The 27,812-nt window shown below is 28.0% G+C and overlaps 1 pseudogene; it reads left to right on the top strand.

Moving 5' to 3' along the window:
- The first annotated feature begins 16,173 nt into the window (after positions 1-16,173).
- On the top strand, positions 16,174-19,962 carry LOC132938140 (uncharacterized; annotated as a pseudogene).
- Positions 19,963-27,812: the final 7,850 nt, after the last annotated feature.

Below are 27,812 nucleotides of genomic sequence, written 5' to 3'. Positions count from 1 at the left end.
TATTTACGTATCGTCTTATTCAGATAGTTTTATCAAGATCTGAATAGTGCCTACTGCCTATATGTGTTGGAGTATAAATATGTTTATTTTTATGATCAGTATGTTGATATTTACGATCGAATATAGAGAAATAGAATATTATGAATATATGTATGTATATTATACCTATACATAAAACCAAACTATGACTAATTATTTAATATCTACTAGAGATGGCAAGATATAGCCTAACTTGTGATGGTAATATACATGTGTTTTACATTATTAGTGAAGTAAATAGGTGAACGGGTATGGTTTCAGCATAAATACCCTCATGTATTTAACGATAATTGGAGACAAATATATGATTTCTATGTTACATTGAGTTATATTAATATATGGCGGTGGTGTTATATGCCTGTGTGTATGCACACGTTAAAATAAAAATATTATACAAGTGATATGACTGTTGTACGTGTGTGCTGATAAAATATATGCATCAGTCACTTGAGTGATATGTAAATTGTTGATGTGGAAGCACACATGCGTTTTCTCATATGTAAGCGTGAAAAAATGTTTTGCTTGAGACGGGAGGGTTTCGTTGGTGGTGACTGTGACTGGTAATGGTGCGTGTTTTTCCCGTGTATATGCATGAATTAATATATATATGTCAGTCAGATTATTTATAATATGTAAGTTGTTGTATGCGCGTTCGTGTATGCGTTTTCTCATGCACAGGTATGAAAAATATAGAACACGAGATCAGAGGATCAAGGATAAGTGATAGGTAATGATTAAGGATTAGTGATCAAGAGGGGTATATGTATAAATGTATAATAATAATATGGTAGGTGTGATAAATAATGTAAAAAATTAAATATTACACAAGTGATATGGCTTTTATATGTATGTTTCTCTCATGCGTTCTTACAATATGTTAATTGTTGATTAACAATAGTTAAGGTTCTATTAGCACACAAACATGTCGATGCATGACTAGTCCTGATGAATGTTGTTTTTCTCAGATGTATTACATAACAATTGATCAAGACGTTGTTTGATACATAATGTATCCGTTGATTCGAAAGTATAAAGGAGATATGAAAATTAATATACCGTTGGATATATAATATGGATGAGGCATCATATAAGTTTTTATATATTATTACCTAGAAGATGTTGAAATACCGAGAATTGTATGTTACTCAGATAATGATACTGCAATTTCATAATCCATTTAATGGATAAGTAAGAACCTTGTAAATATTTATTGTAAACCTTAATATTATTTTAATAATTGAAAATACTTTTTATACATCGTGTTTTTTTGTTTCATATAAATTATTTAATTCCCTATAAATATTAGGATAATCTACGTCTCACATTGCGTAGGTACTGGTGCGGGGTGTTTGGCGAATGTTGGTTGAGACGGCTGTGGTGTTACCTTATGTAGCATTATTACCAATAAATAAAAAAACTTTGTATCATGATCGGGGGGACGAGCAGTTAAATATAATATATCCAGGGAGAATCGTAGGATCCTATAGATATAAATACCATAGGTTAGGGGCAGATATGTAGATATCAGAATCTTAAATAATATATTTAAATTATTAGGATTCCATTTCAGTTATAATTATGGTTTATTGTCTACTAAACACTGACAAATAATAATACTCGCAAATATAATATTCCTAAGATATGTTCTATTATACTATGTGACTGTATCGTAGTCATATATAGTCGTAGTGTGTATTGAGATCTGAGGTGTATAGTAAACTGCTTTACTAATCCATGGTGTGTGTTTTAATATTAATGTATCGATCAGGAGTTAATCGTACATAAGGTAGAGTTTGTATTATATACATAAGTGTATACATTTTCAGTGTTCCCCTGGGTTCATTTAGACAATACATATTTTTAGCAATAAGTTATCATGACTGGTCGTGGCGAAGGAGGGAAAAGGTCCGGAAAAAGGATCGAGGTGCCAAACGTTTTCATAATTTTCAACAAAATGGTCCTTTTTAGGGCCACTAAATCATATTACTAGTTTTTACTACCAGCTGAGTGGAGAGTGCCCAAATTTTATTTGTAATACATTATTAGGTAATAGATGTACCTACTCAGTGCTCGAATGATGTAAGGGAGGGAGGGGGCACAGATTAATGCCCAAAATGTTTTTTATTAAAATGTGGATTTAAATTGTTGTTTGTCAATAAAATACCTAATGAATTTTAAAATTTTTAATAACAAAAATACTTTTATTTTTGAGAGTGCGAGTACCGCTCTCGGACACGCATACGCATAAATATTAATTGTCTAAATAATCGGAAACTACAAAATGATCACCACATACAACACTATATTCTATAAGTACATAATGTAGATGCAGTTTTTGTATTATGGCAGTCCAATCTTTATCTATATTGTCTTTTGGTAGGTACTAAACCTAACCTAACCTTGTTATTAATACGACATAATATAATAAGATTTTTAAAACGTTTAAAGTGTAATTCGTAATTATTACATCAATAATATTTTTTAATAAATAACTTAAGAACAAAAACAACGAAATAATTTATTAATTTTCGTATCAAGCAGCAGCGTATGGTCTACATTTGAAAATAAAAAAATAATATAATAATTTTTTTATTTTTATTTTTTTATTGGTCTAGAGCCCAGCAACTACGGCCATTAGCTATTGTAGGGGTTACGGTTGGTTTAGTTGGTACGTTTGGTTAGCAACACGTGTACCTACTTTATATTATTAAAGAGTATAATAATATAATTTAAAATAATATAGGCCCTAGTTTTCTATGTTGTCTTTTGGTAGGTACCCCAGGATTAAGTTTTGAATTCACTTTTAACATCGTTATAAATAATTAATTTAAATAAGTGTTTTACTTATGAAGTTTGATTCCTGGTATTTTAGAATTATTTGAGCAACATATAATAGAACACCAGTTTGACATTATTACATATTCATTCTTATAATATAAAATTCAAATTAAATAAAACAACTAAATATAACGAAAAATAATAATTTTGTTATATACAAGTTACGAACGTACAAGCTAATCATAGATGAGTTACATAATTTTAGTTATATAAACATGTTTTGCGCGGGTAAATTTTTCTTGGAGTATAATCCTTATGAGATATTTATCGATGGTTGCCTTTGTTCATATCGGCGGTATTACACATTATCAATGCGCAGTCCATTTGTTAAGGGGTCTATGGTTTGTTCTGTTAAGTTTTAACCGTGGTCGACTTTGTTTATACCTTTGCCGCTATCTTAATATCTCCATCTAGTTATACTATCACGACTTACCACCAGCTTAATCCGAATTCACTGGTCACTGCTGCTCACGGAGCAGGGTATTATTTTTTAATGGAACACAGGCAGCCGCAGCAGACCGTTCACCGTTCAGATCTATAAGCTCTCTTTGACACTCTTGGACATTTCGTTTTTTCAACTAACCACATTGTAAGTATTTGAACTTTTATTTTACTAACTTGAGATTATTTATTAAATATAATATTAGGCATTTTAAAATTATTGATGAATTACTAGATTAAAAAATAATAAGTAATAGGAATTGAATATAATATACTTTTATGTAGTAATTTCAGCCTAGATATGTAAGTGTCGGCCTGGCGAATCGCGGACATTTTCCCGACGACTGTTTTCTGGGTAGTAGTACATTTCTCCCCCCATTTTTTTTTAAAGTTTACTATTTAATAATAGGTATAATATTATTATTATTTGATATGAATATATTCATGCCTATTGTCTTATATTTTAAAATATTTTCTAAATACCTATAATAAATTGAATGTTGTACTGTTGGGTACAGCTGTCAAAAATAATAAAAATATATACAATTTGAATTATTATATTATTATAATATTGGTTAATAGGTAGGTACATATTATACTGTATGGTATTGATATATAAATATTATTTTATTTATTTATAAACAGATAGGTATACCCTTTAGTAATAAAAATTAAAAGTACAGTAAGTTGAATCTCAATTTGACAAATATTATACTGAAATTAAATAATATTATATTATAAATGAGTTAATATTTTTAAAATTAGTCGTATTCCTGTTTATGAATCCTAACATCTTGAATGATTTTTTAACTAAAGTATTAATATGTAATTATATACTACAATTCTCAATTTTACAATAAAAGTCATAACTAATGTAATAACGTAAAATAAGATAAAATAGAAATAAATATAAATATAAATACGACTCCTGTCGATAGTTATATTAAAATAGTAAAAGTTAGAATTGTAAAATTACGCTATTACCTTCCTCCAGTTGTTCGGAGGGCTCTCGAGATCGTGTATTCGAGAATTATATCAAATACACCGTACAATATGATTTTATGAAAAAAAGCACATAGAACCTAACTGGTGCGGGGTGTTTGGCGAATGTTGGTTGAGACGGCTGTGGTGTTACCTTATGTAGCATTATTACCAATAAATAAAAAAACTTTGTATCATGATCGGGGGGACGAGCAGTTAAATATAATATATCCAGGGAGAATCGTAGGATCCTATAGATATAAATACCATAGGTTAGGGGCAGATATGTAGATATCAGAATCTTAAATAATATATTTAAATTATTAGGATTCCATTTCAGTTATAATTATGGTTTATTGTCTACTAAACACTGACAAATAATAATACTCGCAAATATAATATTCCTAAGATATGTTCTATTATACTATGTGACTGTATCGTAGTCATATATAGTCGTAGTGTGTATTGAGATCTGAGGTGTATAGTAAACTGCTTTACTAATCCATGGTGTGTGTTTTAATATTAATGTATCGATCAGGAGTTAATCGTACATAAGGTAGAGTTTGTATTATATACATAAGTGTATACATTTTCAGTGTTCCCCTGGGTTCATTTAGACAATACATATTTTTAGCAATAAGTTATCATGACTGGTCGTGGCGAAGGAGGGAAAAGGTCCGGAAAAAGGATCGAGGTGCCAAACGTTTTCATAATTTTCAACAAAATGGTCCTTTTTAGGGCCACTAAATCATATTACTAGTTTTTACTACCAGCTGAGTGGAGAGTGCCCAAATTTTATTTGTAATACATTATTAGGTAATAGATGTACCTACTCAGTGCTCGAATGATGTAAGGGAGGGAGGGGGCACAGATTAATGCCCAAAATGTTTTTTATTAAAATGTGGATTTAAATTGTTGTTTGTCAATAAAATACCTAATGAATTTTAAAATTTTTAATAACAAAAATACTTTTATTTTTGAGAGTGCGAGTACCGCTCTCGGACACGCATACGCATAAATATTAATTGTCTAAATAATCGGAAACTACAAAATGATCACCACATACAACACTATATTCTATAAGTACATAATGTAGATGCAGTTTTTGTATTATGGCAGTCCAATCTTTATCTATATTGTCTTTTGGTAGGTACTAAACCTAACCTAACCTTGTTATTAATACGACATAATATAATAAGATTTTTAAAACGTTTAAAGTGTAATTCGTAATTATTACATCAATAATATTTTTTAATAAATAACTTAAGAACAAAAACAACGAAATAATTTATTAATTTTCGTATCAAGCAGCAGCGTATGGTCTACATTTGAAAATAAAAAAATAATATAATAATTTTTTTATTTTTATTTTTTTATTGGTCTAGAGCCCAGCAACTACGGCCATTAGCTATTGTAGGGGTTACGGTTGGTTTAGTTGGTACGTTTGGTTAGCAACACGTGTACCTACTTTATATTATTAAAGAGTATAATAATATAATTTAAAATAATATAGGCCCTAGTTTTCTATGTTGTCTTTTGGTAGGTACCCCAGGATTAAGTTTTGAATTCACTTTTAACATCGTTATAAATAATTAATTTAAATAAGTGTTTTACTTATGAAGTTTGATTCCTGGTATTTTAGAATTATTTGAGCAACATATAATAGAACACCAGTTTGACATTATTACATATTCATTCTTATAATATAAAATTCAAATTAAATAAAACAACTAAATATAACGAAAAATAATAATTTTGTTATATACAAGTTACGAACGTACAAGCTAATCATAGATGAGTTACATAATTTTAGTTATATAAACATGTTTTGCGCGGGTAAATTTTTCTTGGAGTATAATCCTTATGAGATATTTATCGATGGTTGCCTTTGTTCATATCGGCGGTATTACACATTATCAATGCGCAGTCCATTTGTTAAGGGGTCTATGGTTTGTTCTGTTAAGTTTTAACCGTGGTCGACTTTGTTTATACCTTTGCCGCTATCTTAATATCTCCATCTAGTTATACTATCACGACTTACCACCAGCTTAATCCGAATTCACTGGTCACTGCTGCTCACGGAGCAGGGTATTATTTTTTAATGGAACACAGGCAGCCGCAGCAGACCGTTCACCGTTCAGATCTATAAGCTCTCTTTGACACTCTTGGACATTTCGTTTTTTCAACTAACCACATTGTAAGTATTTGAACTTTTATTTTACTAACTTGAGATTATTTATTAAATATAATATTAGGCATTTTAAAATTATTGATGAATTACTAGATTAAAAAATAATAAGTAATAGGAATTGAATATAATATACTTTTATGTAGTAATTTCAGCCTAGATATGTAAGTGTCGGCCTGGCGAATCGCGGACATTTTCCCGACGACTGTTTTCTGGGTAGTAGTACATTTCTCCCCCCATTTTTTTTTAAAGTTTACTATTTAATAATAGGTATAATATTATTATTATTTGATATGAATATATTCATGCCTATTGTCTTATATTTTAAAATATTTTCTAAATACCTATAATAAATTGAATGTTGTACTGTTGGGTACAGCTGTCAAAAATAATAAAAATATATACAATTTGAATTATTATATTATTATAATATTGGTTAATAGGTAGGTACATATTATACTGTATGGTATTGATATATAAATATTATTTTATTTATTTATAAACAGATAGGTATACCCTTTAGTAATAAAAATTAAAAGTACAGTAAGTTGAATCTCAATTTGACAAATATTATACTGAAATTAAATAATATTATATTATAAATGAGTTAATATTTTTAAAATTAGTCGTATTCCTGTTTATGAATCCTAACATCTTGAATGATTTTTTAACTAAAGTATTAATATGTAATTATATACTACAATTCTCAATTTTACAATAAAAGTCATAACTAATGTAATAACGTAAAATAAGATAAAATAGAAATAAATATAAATATAAATACGACTCCTGTCGATAGTTATATTAAAATAGTAAAAGTTAGAATTGTAAAATTACGCTATTACCTTCCTCCAGTTGTTCGGAGGGCTCTCGAGATCGTGTATTCGAGAATTATATCAAATACACCGTACAATATGATTTTATGAAAAAAAGCACATAGAACCTAACTGGTGCGGGGTGTTTGGCGAATGTTGGTTGAGACGGCTGTGGTGTTACCTTATGTAGCATTATTACCAATAAATAAAAAAACTTTGTATCATGATCGGGGGGACGAGCAGTTAAATATAATATATCCAGGGAGAATCGTAGGATCCTATAGATATAAATACCATAGGTTAGGGGCAGATATGTAGATATCAGAATCTTAAATAATATATTTAAATTATTAGGATTCCATTTCAGTTATAATTATGGTTTATTGTCTACTAAACACTGACAAATAATAATACTCGCAAATATAATATTCCTAAGATATGTTCTATTATACTATGTGACTGTATCGTAGTCATATATAGTCGTAGTGTGTATTGAGATCTGAGGTGTATAGTAAACTGCTTTACTAATCCATGGTGTGTGTTTTAATATTAATGTATCGATCAGGAGTTAATCGTACATAAGGTAGAGTTTGTATTATATACATAAGTGTATACATTTTCAGTGTTCCCCTGGGTTCATTTAGACAATACATATTTTTAGCAATAAGTTATCATGACTGGTCGTGGCGAAGGAGGGAAAAGGTCCGGAAAAAGGATCGAGGTGCCAAACGTTTTCATAATTTTCAACAAAATGGTCCTTTTTAGGGCCACTAAATCATATTACTAGTTTTTACTACCAGCTGAGTGGAGAGTGCCCAAATTTTATTTGTAATACATTATTAGGTAATAGATGTACCTACTCAGTGCTCGAATGATGTAAGGGAGGGAGGGGGCACAGATTAATGCCCAAAATGTTTTTTATTAAAATGTGGATTTAAATTGTTGTTTGTCAATAAAATACCTAATGAATTTTAAAATTTTTAATAACAAAAATACTTTTATTTTTGAGAGTGCGAGTACCGCTCTCGGACACGCATACGCATAAATATTAATTGTCTAAATAATCGGAAACTACAAAATGATCACCACATACAACACTATATTCTATAAGTACATAATGTAGATGCAGTTTTTGTATTATGGCAGTCCAATCTTTATCTATATTGTCTTTTGGTAGGTACTAAACCTAACCTAACCTTGTTATTAATACGACATAATATAATAAGATTTTTAAAACGTTTAAAGTGTAATTCGTAATTATTACATCAATAATATTTTTTAATAAATAACTTAAGAACAAAAACAACGAAATAATTTATTAATTTTCGTATCAAGCAGCAGCGTATGGTCTACATTTGAAAATAAAAAAATAATATAATAATTTTTTTATTTTTATTTTTTTATTGGTCTAGAGCCCAGCAACTACGGCCATTAGCTATTGTAGGGGTTACGGTTGGTTTAGTTGGTACGTTTGGTTAGCAACACGTGTACCTACTTTATATTATTAAAGAGTATAATAATATAATTTAAAATAATATAGGCCCTAGTTTTCTATGTTGTCTTTTGGTAGGTACCCCAGGATTAAGTTTTGAATTCACTTTTAACATCGTTATAAATAATTAATTTAAATAAGTGTTTTACTTATGAAGTTTGATTCCTGGTATTTTAGAATTATTTGAGCAACATATAATAGAACACCAGTTTGACATTATTACATATTCATTCTTATAATATAAAATTCAAATTAAATAAAACAACTAAATATAACGAAAAATAATAATTTTGTTATATACAAGTTACGAACGTACAAGCTAATCATAGATGAGTTACATAATTTTAGTTATATAAACATGTTTTGCGCGGGTAAATTTTTCTTGGAGTATAATCCTTATGAGATATTTATCGATGGTTGCCTTTGTTCATATCGGCGGTATTACACATTATCAATGCGCAGTCCATTTGTTAAGGGGTCTATGGTTTGTTCTGTTAAGTTTTAACCGTGGTCGACTTTGTTTATACCTTTGCCGCTATCTTAATATCTCCATCTAGTTATACTATCACGACTTACCACCAGCTTAATCCGAATTCACTGGTCACTGCTGCTCACGGAGCAGGGTATTATTTTTTAATGGAACACAGGCAGCCGCAGCAGACCGTTCACCGTTCAGATCTATAAGCTCTCTTTGACACTCTTGGACATTTCGTTTTTTCAACTAACCACATTGTAAGTATTTGAACTTTTATTTTACTAACTTGAGATTATTTATTAAATATAATATTAGGCATTTTAAAATTATTGATGAATTACTAGATTAAAAAATAATAAGTAATAGGAATTGAATATAATATACTTTTATGTAGTAATTTCAGCCTAGATATGTAAGTGTCGGCCTGGCGAATCGCGGACATTTTCCCGACGACTGTTTTCTGGGTAGTAGTACATTTCTCCCCCCATTTTTTTTTAAAGTTTACTATTTAATAATAGGTATAATATTATTATTATTTGATATGAATATATTCATGCCTATTGTCTTATATTTTAAAATATTTTCTAAATACCTATAATAAATTGAATGTTGTACTGTTGGGTACAGCTGTCAAAAATAATAAAAATATATACAATTTGAATTATTATATTATTATAATATTGGTTAATAGGTAGGTACATATTATACTGTATGGTATTGATATATAAATATTATTTTATTTATTTATAAACAGATAGGTATACCCTTTAGTAATAAAAATTAAAAGTACAGTAAGTTGAATCTCAATTTGACAAATATTATACTGAAATTAAATAATATTATATTATAAATGAGTTAATATTTTTAAAATTAGTCGTATTCCTGTTTATGAATCCTAACATCTTGAATGATTTTTTAACTAAAGTATTAATATGTAATTATATACTACAATTCTCAATTTTACAATAAAAGTCATAACTAATGTAATAACGTAAAATAAGATAAAATAGAAATAAATATAAATATAAATACGACTCCTGTCGATAGTTATATTAAAATAGTAAAAGTTAGAATTGTAAAATTACGCTATTACCTTCCTCCAGTTGTTCGGAGGGCTCTCGAGATCGTGTATTCGAGAATTATATCAAATACACCGTACAATATGATTTTATGAAAAAAAGCACATAGAACGTATTGACTGCAATCCACATAAAATATTATATCATATGCCTTACCTGATTCGCAGTTGTTCGAAGACAATATTGTAAGAGTTTTAGGTTTTAGATAAGATAAAGTACTACTTCAAATACACAAATTGAATTAACGAACGCACTGATTATTGCTTGCATAAGAAGTCCAGTTGTCGCTCGTTGAAATCGGTTTTGATACTTGAGAGGTTGTTACTTGGTGGCTGGTGCTCATGCACTGATTTAAGGGACGCGAGGATGCTGACCAGAGAGTGGTGGGTGGCTTTTTCACTAAATTATCGTGGGCCTGGGAACTAGATTATTCTTTGGCGTCAGCATAAAATAAAATCACACACATCCTACGTAATATTGTTATGAGTGCGTGTCAATATCTTAGTTGTCGTTATCAATGGTTTTATTTGATGCGACCGATTTCTACAAGCGACAGTCTGGCTGTTGTTTATTAATCTGTAAAATTTTAGTTTATTATAATGGTGTGTGAGCATATCATTACATCCACCCTGCACTTTTTTGTGTTGTGCCCTCACAACACCACTCGTGGGTGAGAGTGAGTGCAATACAAATATTTAAGTAGAGGAGAGATTAAGTTAGAAAAAGTTGAAAGTTGAAAAATTAAAAGTTGAAAGTTGAAAGTTGAAAGTTGAAAGTTGAAAAAAGTTATACAATTTAAACTTGACATTTATATATATATATAAAGAAAACAAATTTTTACTATACAATCTAAAAGGGGCAATGTAAATAATATTAAAGTTTACATATTACATTGGAAAACAAAAAATTAGGAAGATAGAACTGAAGCTGAAAGTTCGTACTCCCCAAATTCCATTGATGTGTTTCTATTCTTATATATTTTATATTTTAAGTTCCCTATCTGGTGTTGTAATGATAGCTATACAGTTTTTTTTTTTTAAATTTAATATTTGTGTACAATATATTGTCAACATGACATGTTATGAATTTTTACATATTTTGGTTTTTATCCTATATATTCTACATAGTTTTAACTTTTAACTAATCTAATTATACATTTTCCATATTTACTTTGCTTACAATGTATTTAGTTCATAGACATTTTTTTTTTGTTTTTATGATAACTTAAAAGTTAAACAAAGTTAATTTTTTTTTTTATATATATTTTTTTTGGTATTTCTTATGCTTAACATTTATTTTCTTATTAGTACAAGCTTAAAATTATGTTTATTTTTGTATTCACTGCTTTAAATTGATCTTATACCTTATACTAACTTAACTTAAGTTAATCATTTTACATTTTTTTTTTTTTTTTAATTTTGTTTGTTTTTTACATTTGTTTTCAAGCTTATGCTGACTTAAATAAGTTAGAAAAATTTTTACACATTGTTTGTACTTGACTTGCTTTAACATTTTTTTATATCTTATACTAACTTAAATTAGGTTAATCATTTTACATTTTTTTTTTACATTTTTTTTTTTACATTTTTTTTTTTACATTTGTTTTCAAGCTTATGCTGACTTAAATAAGTTAGAAACAAGTTTACACATTCTTTGTACTTGACTTGCTTTAACATTTTTTTTTAAATTTCTTATACTAACTTAAATTGAGTTAATTTTTTTTTTACATTTTTTTTTTATACATTTACTTGCTTTAACATTTATTTTTGTGCTTATGCTGACTTAAATTAGGTTTTAGTGCTTAGGTAAGTAACTTAAGGTATGCTATTTGTATTTGTTATTATTATTCTGTAACTCTTGTACAATAGTTATATAATAGTCATATAGGTAGTCTTAATAATTCGTGATTTTTTTTTTTTTAAAGTTATGTTAGTAAAACAAAACATTTATTTGGGGTTTTTTTATTAGTCCTGTAGGAGGTTGATAGTATGATTGAGTCTCCCATAAGATTTGGTATTAATATTTTTTTTGTTTTCATAATATATAGTTTGGATACTTGTCAGGGTAGTATTTTTATTGTTAATTGGTTTATTTTACAAGTGTTGTGTGATTTGTGAATTAAAGATTAATGTTTTTTGTATTTTTAAGAGTGTTGGTTTGTTTGACCTTTTATTATTTATTTTTTTTGTTTGTATATCAATTGGTTTGTTAGGGTATTTTCTTAATTCTTTATTTCTTTTTGTATGATTTTCGATCGAAGTTATTTGTATTTTGTTTATTTTAATTGTTGTGTTTTTACCATCGTTTATCGTATCTTTAAGTTTTATATTGTGTATCAATGAAGCGAGTGTCTGTATTTCTTGTATGTGAATTTTATTATATTGTTGGGAATTTTATTGTACATTTTTGTTTTAACGGTATACAATCCACGATTCCCATCGTCGAGGACGTTTTCTCCTGGTTTGAATATAGGACATATATTATTGGCTTGATTTTTAGGTTGTATCATGTGTTTTATTTTTGTTTCATTTTTATTATTATCATTAAAAAAATGTATGAATGTTATTTATTATGTTAATGTGTTCTTTTGGTTTCCAATTGTGTGTTATTTTTTGTTCATCTTTATAGTATATATGTATTTTATTGTTAGTATTTTGAAATTCGGAGTATATTAATTGTCTTATAATAGACCAATTTAATTTGTCTATTCGTGAAACTAAGGTGCAGGGTATTGCAATTTTTGAAATATTTAGTTTTGTAGCTTCAAGTTTTAGATTGTGAATTGAAGATTTTAGATCCTTATATTTGGGCTTGTGATAGTGTAAATTTTTTGTTATTAAGTGAAATATAGTTTTATAGTTATTGATTATAGGTATTGTGTCCCCCACATTTATTTCTTGTAATGCAAGTTGTGGTTTAGTATCACCGTATATTTTGGATAATAAATTTGTTATCCCCTTATTCATTTTGAGATCTGCAGATATACAGTGTGCTATAGCGAAGTTATCTGGGCAATTAAATATGCTACCTGTTAATTCTATAATATTGTTGGTATTATCTATACTATTGAGCGCGTTTATATTATTGTTGATTTTTAATTGGATATTTATATTATTATTTAAAATAATGTTACTGTCTTTGAAATTGATCAGGGCATTATTTTTGATCAAAAAGTCATTTCCAAGTAAGATTGCGCTGCTTAATTTTTTTACTACGTGAGCGTCAATATTGAAATAGTTATTGTTAATTTTGATTTTAATTTTGGTTATACCTACCACGCATAGTAGTTCATTATCTGGTCCTGATAGCTGTAGTGTACTCGGCGTTATTGTATAATTACTGGGTAGTAGTTCTTGTCTAATACAACATATGTTTGCCCCCGTGTCAATTGTTATTGGTAAGGTAATATTATTAAATTGAGCTTCAATATAAATAGCATCGGGTGTACAGTTAATTTTATTTATATTTTGTTTCCGTATTTCTGTATTTAAAGATGAGCAATTATTAGAAGAATTTAACCTTGTATTTAATTTTTTTGGCTTGTTGTTAGTTGAACTTGAACGACAAGTGATCGCGGAATGTCCAAATTTATTGCATAATTGACTTATTATATTAGTTTTGTTTTTAAAGTAACATTCATATTCAGTGTGGTTATTCTTCGAGCATATCGAGCATTGTTTTGTGTGTGCTGAATTATTATTATTATTGATATAATTACTGTTATTTTCGTTATATCTCAATTTTAGTTTATTATAATGGTGTGTGAGCATATCATTACACTAATAACATTATCTAGACGAAAAAAAGTAATAGGTAACACTGCAATTATTTATATTTAGTTGGAGGTAATTTCGATGACTATTATATAAGTAACAAATTTTTTCAGATTTTACTGTAAAATTAGAGTATCATTTAAAAGTCAATCATATTATATAGCATTATAGACCACCCCAAAAATTATTTCGATATACGCCACTAGGGTGAATTGACTTATTATACAATTTAAACTTAAGATTATTATCTAGGCCATATCATGGGGTTTTATATTATATTTTAATTATAAAGCGAGTTATGAGTATATTTATTATTTTATGATGTACAATATTATATATAAGTATTTGCTTTGGGGATTTTGGATTGTATTCAACAGTACAGTTAGGGGCATAATTTTAGTTTAGTTTCCAAGCGATTTTTTGAAATTTGTTTTTTGCAAAATGTGTGTTTTAGTAAGCTTTTTTTAATGGTACTTTAAAAAAAAGTCGCTCGGACATAGTTTCGATGTTATGGTCTTCCAAAGTTAGCGATTTTACGTTTATACCAATGCGCGGAACACTATACTTTGTAATGCCGCGCAGGGGACTCGTCTCTCATGTTTGGCCGAGGAGCCAACGGGTGCCGCAAACTGTGTAATCACTGCACATATTATACAACATAACTTACCCTGCGACCTACTTGAGGTGGTGTTGCATAGCAAGTTGGGGGATATTTTCGATTTACGGAGCGGACCGACGGCGCCGAGGAGCGCAGCGACGAGTGCCACAAACTATGTAATCACTGCCTTATTTGAAGTGTCATAACTTCGAAACTTGAAAATCGAGTTTTTTGAAGTTTTTTGAACATAACTTCCATTAGAAGCTTGAGCAACTTTTTTTTAAAGTACCATTACAAAAAGCATACAAAAACACACATTTTACAAAAAAATAAATTTCAAAAAATTGCTTGGGAGCTAAACTTAATATAACATACACCTATCTAGATTAAAACATTATTATTATAATTAATTTCAGAATTTTCAGTCGCTTTCGTGACGTGTCAAGTCGCTTCCGCAAAGTTAGATAGTATAGAAACATAATTATGTAACAAATATTTTTGGTTAGGTATATAAATAATTTCATGTACTTACACATACCTAGTCACTGGACCACTTTTCCCGGACATCCACACGTCGTATAAGGATTGGTCTATGGACGACTGGTCACAATGTGACGACGACTGGGCACTTCGACATCCTTGAGGCGACTTCAAACTTTGCGGAAGCGACTTGACACGTCACGAAAGCGACTTGGCACTTAGCGCAGTTGACTGGGCACGTCGCGTCGTTGACTTGGCAGGTGGTGCAGTGGACTGGGCAGGTGATGCAGGCGACTGGGCACGTTGTGCAGTTAACTGGGGACGACTCAAAGTTGACTGTGCAAGTGGCGCAGGAGACTGCGCTCGTAGCGAAGACGACCGTGCCCACCTGGACCGTGATCGCCTCGGTTTTGGATTAACTGAAACATAGGTTAATCAATACATTTGAAGTTCCTCATTATTATTTAAAATATGAGAATTCTAAAATGTATTTACAATTATTGATCAGTAGTCAGTACCCATATAATAATAATATACACTAATAAATTCAATGAAGAAATATTTAATGAATTTGGAAGTTTTACACTATGGACTTATTATAATCAAAAATAAACCATAGTTAGGATATTTTAGTTAGATATTTCATTATGACTGATTAAAAACTGATCCATGGGCCTTAGGTGTGCCAGGCTGGGTAAATGGACATTTTCCTCCAGATATATTATTGATGCGGACATTTTTCCTCCATTTTTTTTTCAAAGTTAATTATTGACTAATAATATTGAATTTAATAATATACTTGATATTATTTATGGAACAATTCTAGTTTAGCTCCCAAGCAATTTTTTAAAATTTATTTTTTTGTAAAATGTGTGTTTTTGTATGCTTTTTGTAATGGTACTTTAAAAAAAAGTTGCTGCAGCAGCAGTGCTCAACAGTCATGATTGGATAACTCAGTGGCTACTGCTGCAAAGATGGCATTTGAATGTTTAACGCTTGGTGATAAATCACCTGTGGCTGGCATTAGTGCTGCAGCTGGTATTAGTGCTGCTGGCATTGGTGCTGCTGGTATTGATGCTGCTGGCATGTGTTGTACATCTAAAATAAATAAACGACGGCTAGGACCTTAGTAACGTACATACACGCAGTCAAGTCACTATATTTTGTAATAAAAAATTTTCAACTCCTATGTGCCACGAAACTCCCAAAAAGCGGAAGAAAAATTCACCAAGTACCAAAAGCCCTATTTTAATTTTGAAAACATATTTGTATTCCTTAATCTCTTTTCTAGGTTATGTAAGAAATGGATTTTTGAGTATTGTTGAGTACTTTGTAGTATTGTTTAATTAGTATAGTACCAAATTAATTTTCTTTTTTTTTTTTGATTTCACTTTTACTTTTATTTAGTATTGCTAAAAAAAAATTCGTTTCCTACAAAACACAGACATAAAGGGGAGAAATTCTTATATTTTTTCGAAATTCAAATTCCGCCACATTGTGTTTTTTCAATTTTTTTTTTGGCATAATATTTAGTACGAAATTTATACGAATTTGTACCATAAGAACCACAATTTGTATGAATTTATTTAGGAAGTTTTACGAGAATTTGGGTGGGGGGCAATAGAAACGTTTCCCCCATTTCCAAAACTACCTACTTATTTCTTAAACATTTCCACGTGATGTTTTAGTACGGATTTCCACAACCGTTCGTAAACATTTTCAAAAATCTCTTCCAGACGAAAAACACATTTTACTCATAATATGCTGTTTCCCCACAAATACACTTTTCGCACAAAATTCCTATGCTGATATTTAATACGTTTAACATCATCTTTATCAGTAACTATCAAGGCTAGGCAAGTTAATGATATATTTTAACTAAGTTAAATTAATTTAATTATAATTTTTTCAATTACATTAAAAATTAAGTTAGTAAATATTTTTAATACATCTATTAAGTTTGAGAGTAAGTTGACAAATACCATTAATTTAACTTAACTTCAATTAATAAATAATAAGTTAAGTCGATAATAATAAAAAAAAGAAAATATGAGGTATTATTTAATAAAATAAGTGATAATCACTTGAATAGTAATCATCATTCATAGGTATATTACTATTCAAACAATCTACGATAATCATTATTGAAATAATAAAAAATAATTAGTTACCAATAAGTAATGAATATTAAGGGGATTCGATACCGTGATTTTTTGTTTTTATTCTAACACACGACATAGTATTTTAGATCTCATGAAGCGATAAGAATTCTAAAAACAGATTTAATTTTGTCGCCAAGTCTACTAGAAAACCACTTTCCGACATTTTTGATTTTTTGATTTTAACTTCTCCGAAAATTAAAATGCAACAATTTTTAAATACTTTTTTAATATGACATTTTTAGGAATTCGGGGGATAATATCAAAAATGTGGGAAGTCAATATTGTCAAGTAGACTTGACGACAAATTCAAATTTGTTTTCAGAATTCTTATCGCTTCATTAGATTAATTGGTATGTTTGGCAAAAAACCTGTCTAAAATACTATGTCACACGTGTGTTAGACAAAAACAGAAAATCACGGTATCGAATCCCCTTAAAAGGTATTATGATTTATGAATATAATTCGTGGCATCGTGGGCTATAGATGTTCATATGAGTGACCTATGTTACCCCTATATTAATATTTATAAGTTACTTATTATACAATAGATTAGTTTTTATCATTAAACTTAAATAAGAAGTTATTTGTAAATATATGTTATTTTTTTCTGATAGTATTTTCTATATTCTGCGAACTTATATTAATAAAATTATTAATTATTATAAACCGAAAACTCGTAATAAACAAAATATTTTTCTAGATAATAGGAATATTCAAAATTAACTTAATTGGGAAAATAAAGAAAAGTATGAGTTGATTTAAACTTAATGTAGAGGCAAATGACTAATGAGTTAAAGTTAAGTTAATTGAAACACTGAACTAGTAAGTTAAGTTAATAAGTTAAAACTAACTTGACTTCTAACTTATTAACTCGTTAACGCCCAGCCTTGGACTAACTATAACTCAATATTTTAATAAAATAACTGCTTTGATGATCGTGGTACACTAGGTTTTCGTCCATGTTTGATATAAATAATGATATTCGATTACTCGCACCTAATATCTGTTTACAGTTAAATGAGACGTTTACCACAAACACAGAAACAAAATGAAAATGGAAGGAGTTATGCTTAAAAAAAATATGTATATGTATAAAATATGGTCAATATAATGTACCTATGCAATTTTGATATAATATTATATCAAAACATTTTTTAAATTTAATTTTTTTTCGTAAGTCTACTGGAATAGTAAAAAAATACCAGGGAGGGTTTGAATATCCCCTCCGTACACTACTGATAATATAATATACAAGTATATATTATGTAACTATAATATATATTATATATATTATAATTAGGAAATAACTAATTATTAAAATGTTGATGCTATGTCTAAAATAGAAAAATCAATCATCAAATACATAATTAATTGAAAAAGTGGGGAGATTATGTAACTGATCTACTGTACTGTAGGTACTTCAACATTGAGTAAATCACTAGAATGAAATGTAAAAAATAATCCATGTTTCTTGATAAAAAAAAAAACAGTTATATTATAGTTAATTTTTAATTATTTAATTACCTACCTATTAATCTATTTTTATTTAATATAAAATTGCATTTTAAATAATATTATTATAGGTACATATAATATTATATTCTCAGTTTTTATTTTTATTTTACGCTGTCAAAATTAAAATAGAAAATATCTAAATTAAAAAAAATATTTAATACAGATACTTTAAGAAAAATTAAAAATACTTTGTTGAAGTACTATTTTCAAAAGTATTTGAATACTTGTACTCAAGTACTTAACAACATTGAATTTACATAAGAATACATTTAACTGTTGAGAAGTAGTCGAGTAAGGTTCCTACTATAATAGTAACCTAAGAATACATTTTAGTATTGAGAAGTAGTCGAGTGAGGCTCCTACTATAATAGTAATAGTAAATTTAATTTTAAAATTAGTGTGTTAAAAAAAGTTGATAAAATAGTGCATTTCATTCAACAAAAATATCCAACAATGGAATTTGGTAGCATAGGTTTATCTCACGAAGCAATAAGTGACATTTGTAATATGTAACCCGTCGGAGGGATGTGACCGCGTCCCAAAAGCGTGAAGGAGCCACCCTCGCGACTTATTACTAAAGGTGTAAAAACCCCCGAGGGAATGGTCTTATACTCCCCGTCACACAGCTGGTTAATCAATTTGTAATATAATATTCAAAAAAGGTAAATGCAATAAAGATAAAAAAAATTGAGTTATGGCATTAAATTTGCTTTGAGGAAATCATTAGGAGCAAAATCAGAAAATAATTCAAATTTGCGTAAACAGCTTGAAGATAATGGTTACTCGAGGAATGATTTTTGTACATATACAACAGACATTGCTAATTTAGTATGCAAGCTATTAAAAGTTAAATATGATCATAGAAATCAAATCAAAGTATTCAAACGTTGTCAGTTGTTTTAAAGAAAATGAAGCTTGTACAAGTTCTGATGAATCATCTCAAAGGACATGTTAGATAAAGATAATATGAATGAAAGTTCGGCAATATGTGTAAAGAGAAAACTATTTACAGACGAAGAAATTGATATTACCGAGGAAATGTTAACCACCCCCAAGCGTAAATCAAATGTTTCATTTACTGGATGATTTTTAAAAATAGAAAAAATGCCATATTATTTTTTATTTATTTTTACAAGCTGTACTCCCATGAAATTTACTATTGCATAATATTTCAGCCCCCACGGCAGGCACAACGCTTAATATTGCAACCAGTTTTGCAATGGCAACGCTGGTACCCTTGAGGGCCCGCAACCGAACTATTACTAACTGCTTCCCTCAGTCTACCATTTGCTAATTTTATCACATTGTCCATATCTAATAGATTTTCTTCGCAAGCAGCTATTTCTTGGCGTGTGTAATTGTATTTAAGAAAACCATGTTCAGTACCTATAAAATAATTAGAAAATTAATAATTTTATATAGTTTGTATAAGTCGTGTTCAACTTGGGTGACAACTGCTAGTATATTTTGTGGAGAACCACGAGCTCTATCAACGTCCTGTAAAGTTACACGTACAGTTGTGCATATATCAAGTTGAGCAAAATTTTCTTTCGAAAGTTTCATCATTTTTTCTCCTTGTTTTTCCAAATTCTTTTTTGAATTTTTACGTGCAATACAAATATTTTCTTGACGATCATCTAAAAAATAATTTAAAATAATTTAATAAATTATAAAAATAATTTTTAAATATTTATAATTTAGTTTTATATGTGTTTTATTTAGAAAACGGATATTTATTATTAAGTAATAAAAAAATATTTAACTACCAAGTTCCGAATTTTTTTCTGCGATTTCTATGATTTCATCTCCGATTTTGACTTCTTCAGTGATTGGTTGTTTGGTTATTTTTTCTAAATCTTCTTCCGTATTGACCTCTTTTATTTCATCGTGAGGAAGATTAGATGACAATTCTAGCCGTGCAACCAAACATTGCCTCATATGGTGTTCTACCTATGCCTAACATATAAATAATAAACATTTGAAAAAAAAAAACTGTTTTTATTAACTATTAATAAAATGTAAATAGTACCTGAATGAAAAGCACTAATTTTTTTGAACTGAATGAATCTTAATGCCGATGGCCGATCGGAACTATTATTATCACCCATCCAAGTAGCTAGCATCTCTTGGACGTCTCTATTGACAGACCCTTGACTTTGACTATGTCTTGGCTTTCCGAGAACGATTTTGACTTCATTCCACATTATATGAAGTTAATTAATCACCGTTATCTCTTCCGTTATCGGATATTTTCAAATGTAATTTCCACCGATGTTATAATATGTATAGTAATTGTAAACTGTATAGGTCCACCTTATCTGTGGCCGATAAAGTTATATTGGTTTACCCAATTAGTACCAAAATTAGTTTAGCGATCACATTATCATTGCTCGTTGAACATCGTTTTTGAACATTATTTTATAATCAATCAACATTTCCCAAATCATACGGTTATTAACGTTATTAACTAGAAATTTACGATAATTCCCACATTCGTAGGTAAATAACGTTAATAACCGGCGAATAACGTTAATTTCCGAATAACATAATTTACCGTAACATATATATTATTATATAGAAATATGTATAGAAATTTAAAAAAATATTATAGGAAAGATACAGGATATCACTTATTAGTTATCACTAGGGTTCGGGACTTCTTGCACTTAAAATTATCGAAATATGCAGTCAAAATCGTCAAAATATGCTTTAAAATATGCAGCTAATTTTTCATTTTATTTTTAAAAAACGTATAAAGTATATTATTAATTATTATTATAAAAATGAAAATCTAAAAATTAGGTAGGTACTTAAAATGTGTACTAAATACTGCTGTAACTGTTGTGAGGTACTATTAATCTGATCTTGTTGGCGCTTCACTGCTAATTTATGTTTTTCTGTTTTTAAATTTTGTAAGACAATAAATCGCCTATCAACACCTACCTTCGTTTCACATACCTTACAAAATAAAATAATTCCATCCGTAGAGAAAATATTTTTTCCTAATTCAGATATATATAAGGATTAATTTTACCATTTATTTTGGGCATTTTTAAACACAAATTGATTGTAAAAAAAAAATGGCACAGTTAATAAAAAATAATGTAAGCGCAATGATATGACTAACGAACGAACACGTACTGCTTTTAATTTCATCGTACAATTCATACCCGGCTAACAACTGCTTACTTGGGAGAGTTTGAATTTATATTTGTTTCATGATAAGTCTGTTGGACTATAGAATTCATTAGGTTTTATCACAACTATACAATTGTCGATATTGTTGATAAAAAGGTTGATTATTAAGCGATAACGAGACTATCATCGTAAACAGACGTACGTGTTCGATACGACAGACTACGACCATCCAATTATGATTTTTTCCCGACAATTTTACGTTTATAAAAATATAAAAATGTGAAATATGTCCAAGTATGCTGAAAATTGCTCAAATATGTGCTTTCCTTAAAATATGTCAAAATATGCAAAAATATGCAAATTCAAACTAAGTATTTAAATTCGTCATTTCATAAAACAAATTTATAACTCACTTAGAATGTACTACGACCACTACAAAAAACATACAAATGCAAGAAGTCCCGAACCCTAGTTATCACTAATATAAACTTGCAACAAATCCAATAAAATAAAAAAATTAATATTTTTTATAACGGTAAGAAGTATTGATTTTATTTTTATACGGTGACAATTTGATATAATAAATAATAATATTACATCAGATCTTATATCCGTAAGCCGGCGCGTTGTGTAGGCAATTTCGGTACACGGCCTTTAATTTAACCTCCCCGCTATTATCGGTAAACGATCAAGCATAGATGAGTAGTTCATTACGACGTAAACTACGAGCAATATTTATTAACCTTTAAAAGTGAACAAAGGCTGCATATTCAAGCATTTTCAATCCCACAAGTGCACAATTTTATTACGGTCGTTGTACAGCTATTCCATAGTATAAATATCATAATTAATCCGTTATCCAGTTATGACTTATGGCTGATTCAGTCGTCATTTTACTATTATTATGAAGACATATTAGAACCGACAAAGAACGAAACCGATTAATATTGTTATGATCGATTGCTTTTTATTTGTGTGTTCGGTTATAGAAAAATGGAAAAATGAAAGGTTTGACTACACCGAAGGATGTCATCCATAAAGTGGTAAAAAAAAATTGAAACATGGATTAAGTTTAAGTAACTAATAGGATATTGTAAAAAAGGATTAAAATATTGAGTAAAAAATTGATTAAAACATTTTGCATAAGTACCACATGTCTTAAATGAAATGTGAATAAATAAATAAATAAATAAATCATATTCCATTGCAAGGAAATCATAATCGCAAAAATGATTTTATTTTAAAACATAACATTCCCTCATACCAGCTTTTTTGGTGAACCTATAAAATATAAACATATTCAAGGCTGGACAAGTTAACGTTAATTTTTTTTAACTCGTTAACTTAGGTTATTTTAAAATAATATAATTAAGTTAAGTTATAAGTTACTCGTATTTTTTTTCATTAACTCGTTAAGTTAAAAGTTTGGAAAAAAAGTAACTTAACTTATTGTAAAGTTAAAGTTTGCTATTTTGTAAAAATAAAAATACCAAATACATAATAATATGGTTTATTGGATAGTTTGTCTTTACGCACTAGAAAATTACTGGGTAAATTTAAAATGATACATCAAAGTAAAAACCCATTCAAGCATTTGCATTGTTCTTCGGATGAAAATTAACTTAATTTTGATACTTTTGAAATAAAATTTAATGAAGTTAACACGTTAATCTTGAAAAAAAGTAACTTATAAAGTTAAAAGTTAATTTGAAAAAAAAATATATTATCGAGTATATTTTTAATTTTTTAATATTAACTTATTAATCCATTCAATTTTTATTGTCAAGTTATAATACAAATAACAAAAAAAAAAATATTATATAATACCTAGTTAGACATTCATAAAAGTTTTTCTTTTCATACCAAACATTAAACTGTATATCAGGAGCCTTGCATTAAATTTTCACGCTTTTTTACTCAACAAATAAAATTGTATTGATATTTATAGAAAAAAAAACTAAAAATGTCCGTAAACAGCTCAAAACTAGTCAAAATTTCATGGTGTATAGAAAATGAAAACATAAACATTTAGTAAAATTTACATTTATCTACTGTTATTCGTTTTTGAATAACAATAAAATAACAAAACCGCTACATGAAAAATCTAATGAATATCCAATATTGTAAAAATATAAACTTCAAACGCTCATAAAAATTTAATTTGACTTGCTTGAAGACATTTTTTTTTTGATAAAAGTAGATAAACTTATGAATAATCTTGTATTACATTTTCAAATCTGAGATTTAAAAAGAAAAATTTTTTGAATTTTAAACTCAAAATAATTTGGTTATTTTCGTGATTTTTCCATATTTTGTCAAGATTTGAACTTTAAATGCTTATAAAATAACTGTGACTAAAGTTTTTGAATATTTTTCAACTGTAATTGTAACATTATAGTAAGAGCCTCATATTAAATTTTCAAGCTTTTTTACCAAACAAATAAAGTTTTATTGACATTCATAGAAAAAAATACTAATAAAATTGTAAACAGAAAATCTTCCTAAACAGTTCAAAACAAATAAAAATATTTTGAAAAATTAATAGTGTATAGAAAATGCAAATATAAACGACCAGTGAATATTTCAGGTATAATATAAGTCATTTGTTGTAGAGTTACACTAAAAACCAAAATCGATTTTGTGAAAAAGCGATTTTGCGTAAAAATGTCCGTTCTTCCTTAATTTTTATGTTGTTTTTCCCGTCGCTTTTGAAAACTAAAGGGAATATTAAATTTTGAATTCACCAATGCTCCAACAATATTAACTTTGTCATCGAACAAGATACTGAAGTAGAAAATCGAAGCATTATTTTGACTAATTATCGTGTAAACAGACACAAAAATAAAAAAAAAATAAATAAATAAAAAAAAACACACATCATTGTAAAATCAATACATTCATCATTCCACTCAGAATCTAAAATTTGAATAGAAGATATTGCATAAGTTTTCCAACCTGAAACAAACAAAAGTGTGCATAAACAGAACTTTATTTTTTTATGAGTTTTTGAACTTATGGTTTAACTTATGATTATACTAGATTTGATATTCAGCGGTAAATTATAGATTGATTTTTTATATTTTGTTGTATTTTCAAAACGAATAACCGCACTCATTGAATGTGTTTATATTATTATATCCATATATTTATATCAGCATTTTCCATACACTGTTAAATTTTCAAACTATTATGACGCTTTTTGAGCTATTAAAATCCATGATAATTTTTTCAAATTTTGTAAACTATTTTTCAGTTAGAAATTCATAACATTTTTCTTTTCATAGCTAAGATAAGAAAATGTAATAAAAGATTCTCAACAAAATGTTCTAATTATTACAAAACAATATTGAGTTAAGCTTTAAGTAACAATATTTTTTTATGAGCGTGTAACGGTCAAATGTCAATATTTTGTTGAATTTTGTTCAAAATTTGAACTTTAATTTAAAAAAAAAAATCGTGCCTATGTTATGAATCACATATATTTCATAAATTAACATAAATAAGTAGGGTTGGTAATGGGTAAAATTATAGATATACACAGTTGTAGATAACTAGGCTTAACTGCTATACCCATAACAATTATTGTTAATATCTAACTTTTAAGTGGACGCTAAACCCATATGCGCGGTCTCCGTCTTACAAACGCGTATAACATGGCAAGTTATGTGTTTTAAATAATCCATTTAACTCTGTTATGATTAATATTGCAGCGAATTGATCTATTATCAAATTCAGAATTAAGAGTATTTTCTATTGAACTTCGTAGGTTTTTTCTTATATTTTAATTTTAAAATAAGTTATGAGTACCTACTAATATAAAAAAGCACAAACAATTTTAAAATACCAACTCATAACTTTCTTTAAAATTAAAATATAACAAAAACCTTATGTGGTTCACAAGCGGGTATAGCGTCCTCTAATGCAGTGTTTCTTTAACCGTGTTCTGGAGAGGGTTCCGTAAAACTCAAGTGGTTTTCCAAAATATTCAAAAAAATAACTTTGAAAAAATCTGTATTATTATATTTTAATATTACATAATAGTCAAAACTACAGTATGGCATTGTGCTCTATTTATTAGTTTAAAAACAGACAAATCAATATTTCAATAACCGTAAATAATTTATGCTAAAAAAAATTAAACCACAATATTAAATAATACTAAAAAAAACTAGGATCTATGACACTATTGTAATTGGGGATCTAGAAATCTACGCATAATTTACAAATACAATAATGATTTTTTTAAGATATCCTTAAGAAAATCTGTTCACAATAACATAATATTACAATTTTATCACACAGTTTATAACTATTATACATAAATGTATTGTAACTGTTTGATTTTAATTTTTCTCCCAGATGGTATATGTATTACATTTTTTTTTTTAGAAATAAATATTTAATTTAGCACCAGATCAGCAAAACCACCAGTCAAGACACAAGCAAAAATTGTATTAGAAACAATACAAATATACAAACAAAACTACTGTAATAGTATAATAATATAACAATTTAATTTAAGAAAAAATAATAAAATATAATATATATCGAAATAATATTATGTATCTCACATATATGATTAATTAACTCCATACATTAAAAATGTATAATTAAATATTAAAAACAATGTTACCAAAGTTAAAAAATAACATAATGTAATTTCAACATACTCAACTAAATACTAAACCGAATGAATCTACAGGGATAAGGGAAAAATTTAATATTTCAAAGTAGACAATACATAACAATAAATAAAAATTCATACGAAGACATGGAAATGGAACCACGCATAAATTTGAAAATTAAACATACAAATATAAGAATCAACATTTTAATTACAAGATAAAATGCAAATAAACCAAAACAAGCAAGATACCAATACTTAAGTTTAATACTTAGGTACCTTAGGAAATAAAAAAAAAAATGAAGAGGAAAATAAGAATAAATTCCTATAACACCAAATAATAAACATACCACAGATTGTCCAAAGAGGAAAAACAACAAACATTTACTGCTATTTTTCGAAATAAAAGTATTAAACTTCAAACCAAGAGCAATCTCTAAAAAGCCTATTTCAACTATAAAACAAGGACTAATCAATAGATTTTCATAACTTTTTATTCATATTTATGTATATAGGCACACTTAAATAATTAATGTAAAGTAATAGGATTAAATTAGTATATTTTAAGCACAAATTTATAGTCAACAAAGTGAGTAAGCTGAGACAAGGACCTAGTGATAAAATAAGTTTTTTTTTAATAAAGCAATATTAGATATTTTAATATAACAATTATAGCCTTAAAAAAATTAGGGTAATTTTTTTTTAATAACAGGGACTGTTGTTTGTTGTATATTATCTTATATTATTTAATACATATGAAATATAGGTGGGAATAATTAATAATATAAATTATTTATATAGGTCAGCAAAGCAAAGCAAAATGTGCTGAGGCGACAATTTTTTGGTTTATAACATCGCTATACGCGCAGTTACAGACAGTCCCGTTGACACTGAGTGATTTGACGATTATATGTGAAAAGCGATGTTTTAGTACAGGAAAACTGTATGGAATTAGTATTTTGTTTTATTTTTAAATCTATAAACCAGAGTTTGAATATTATTTTAAGTGTTCTTCGTTCTTACATTTTAAATAAGAACATTTCTGGGATATACGTACCTATAGACTATAGTCAATGAAGTTTATTTAAACTGAATAGCGCTACGGTATGATATCCTGATGGTCATTCCAATTTTGGAGAAACGGACGTAGTATCAACAAACGTATATCGCTATG

Source organism: Metopolophium dirhodum, chromosome 1, assembly GCF_019925205.1.
Source record: "Metopolophium dirhodum isolate CAU chromosome 1, ASM1992520v1, whole genome shotgun sequence".
Lineage (NCBI taxonomy): Eukaryota > Metazoa > Arthropoda > Insecta > Hemiptera > Aphididae > Metopolophium > Metopolophium dirhodum.
Note: the sequence above shows the minus strand (reverse complement) of the source record. Positions and strands in the feature narration are given on the sequence as shown.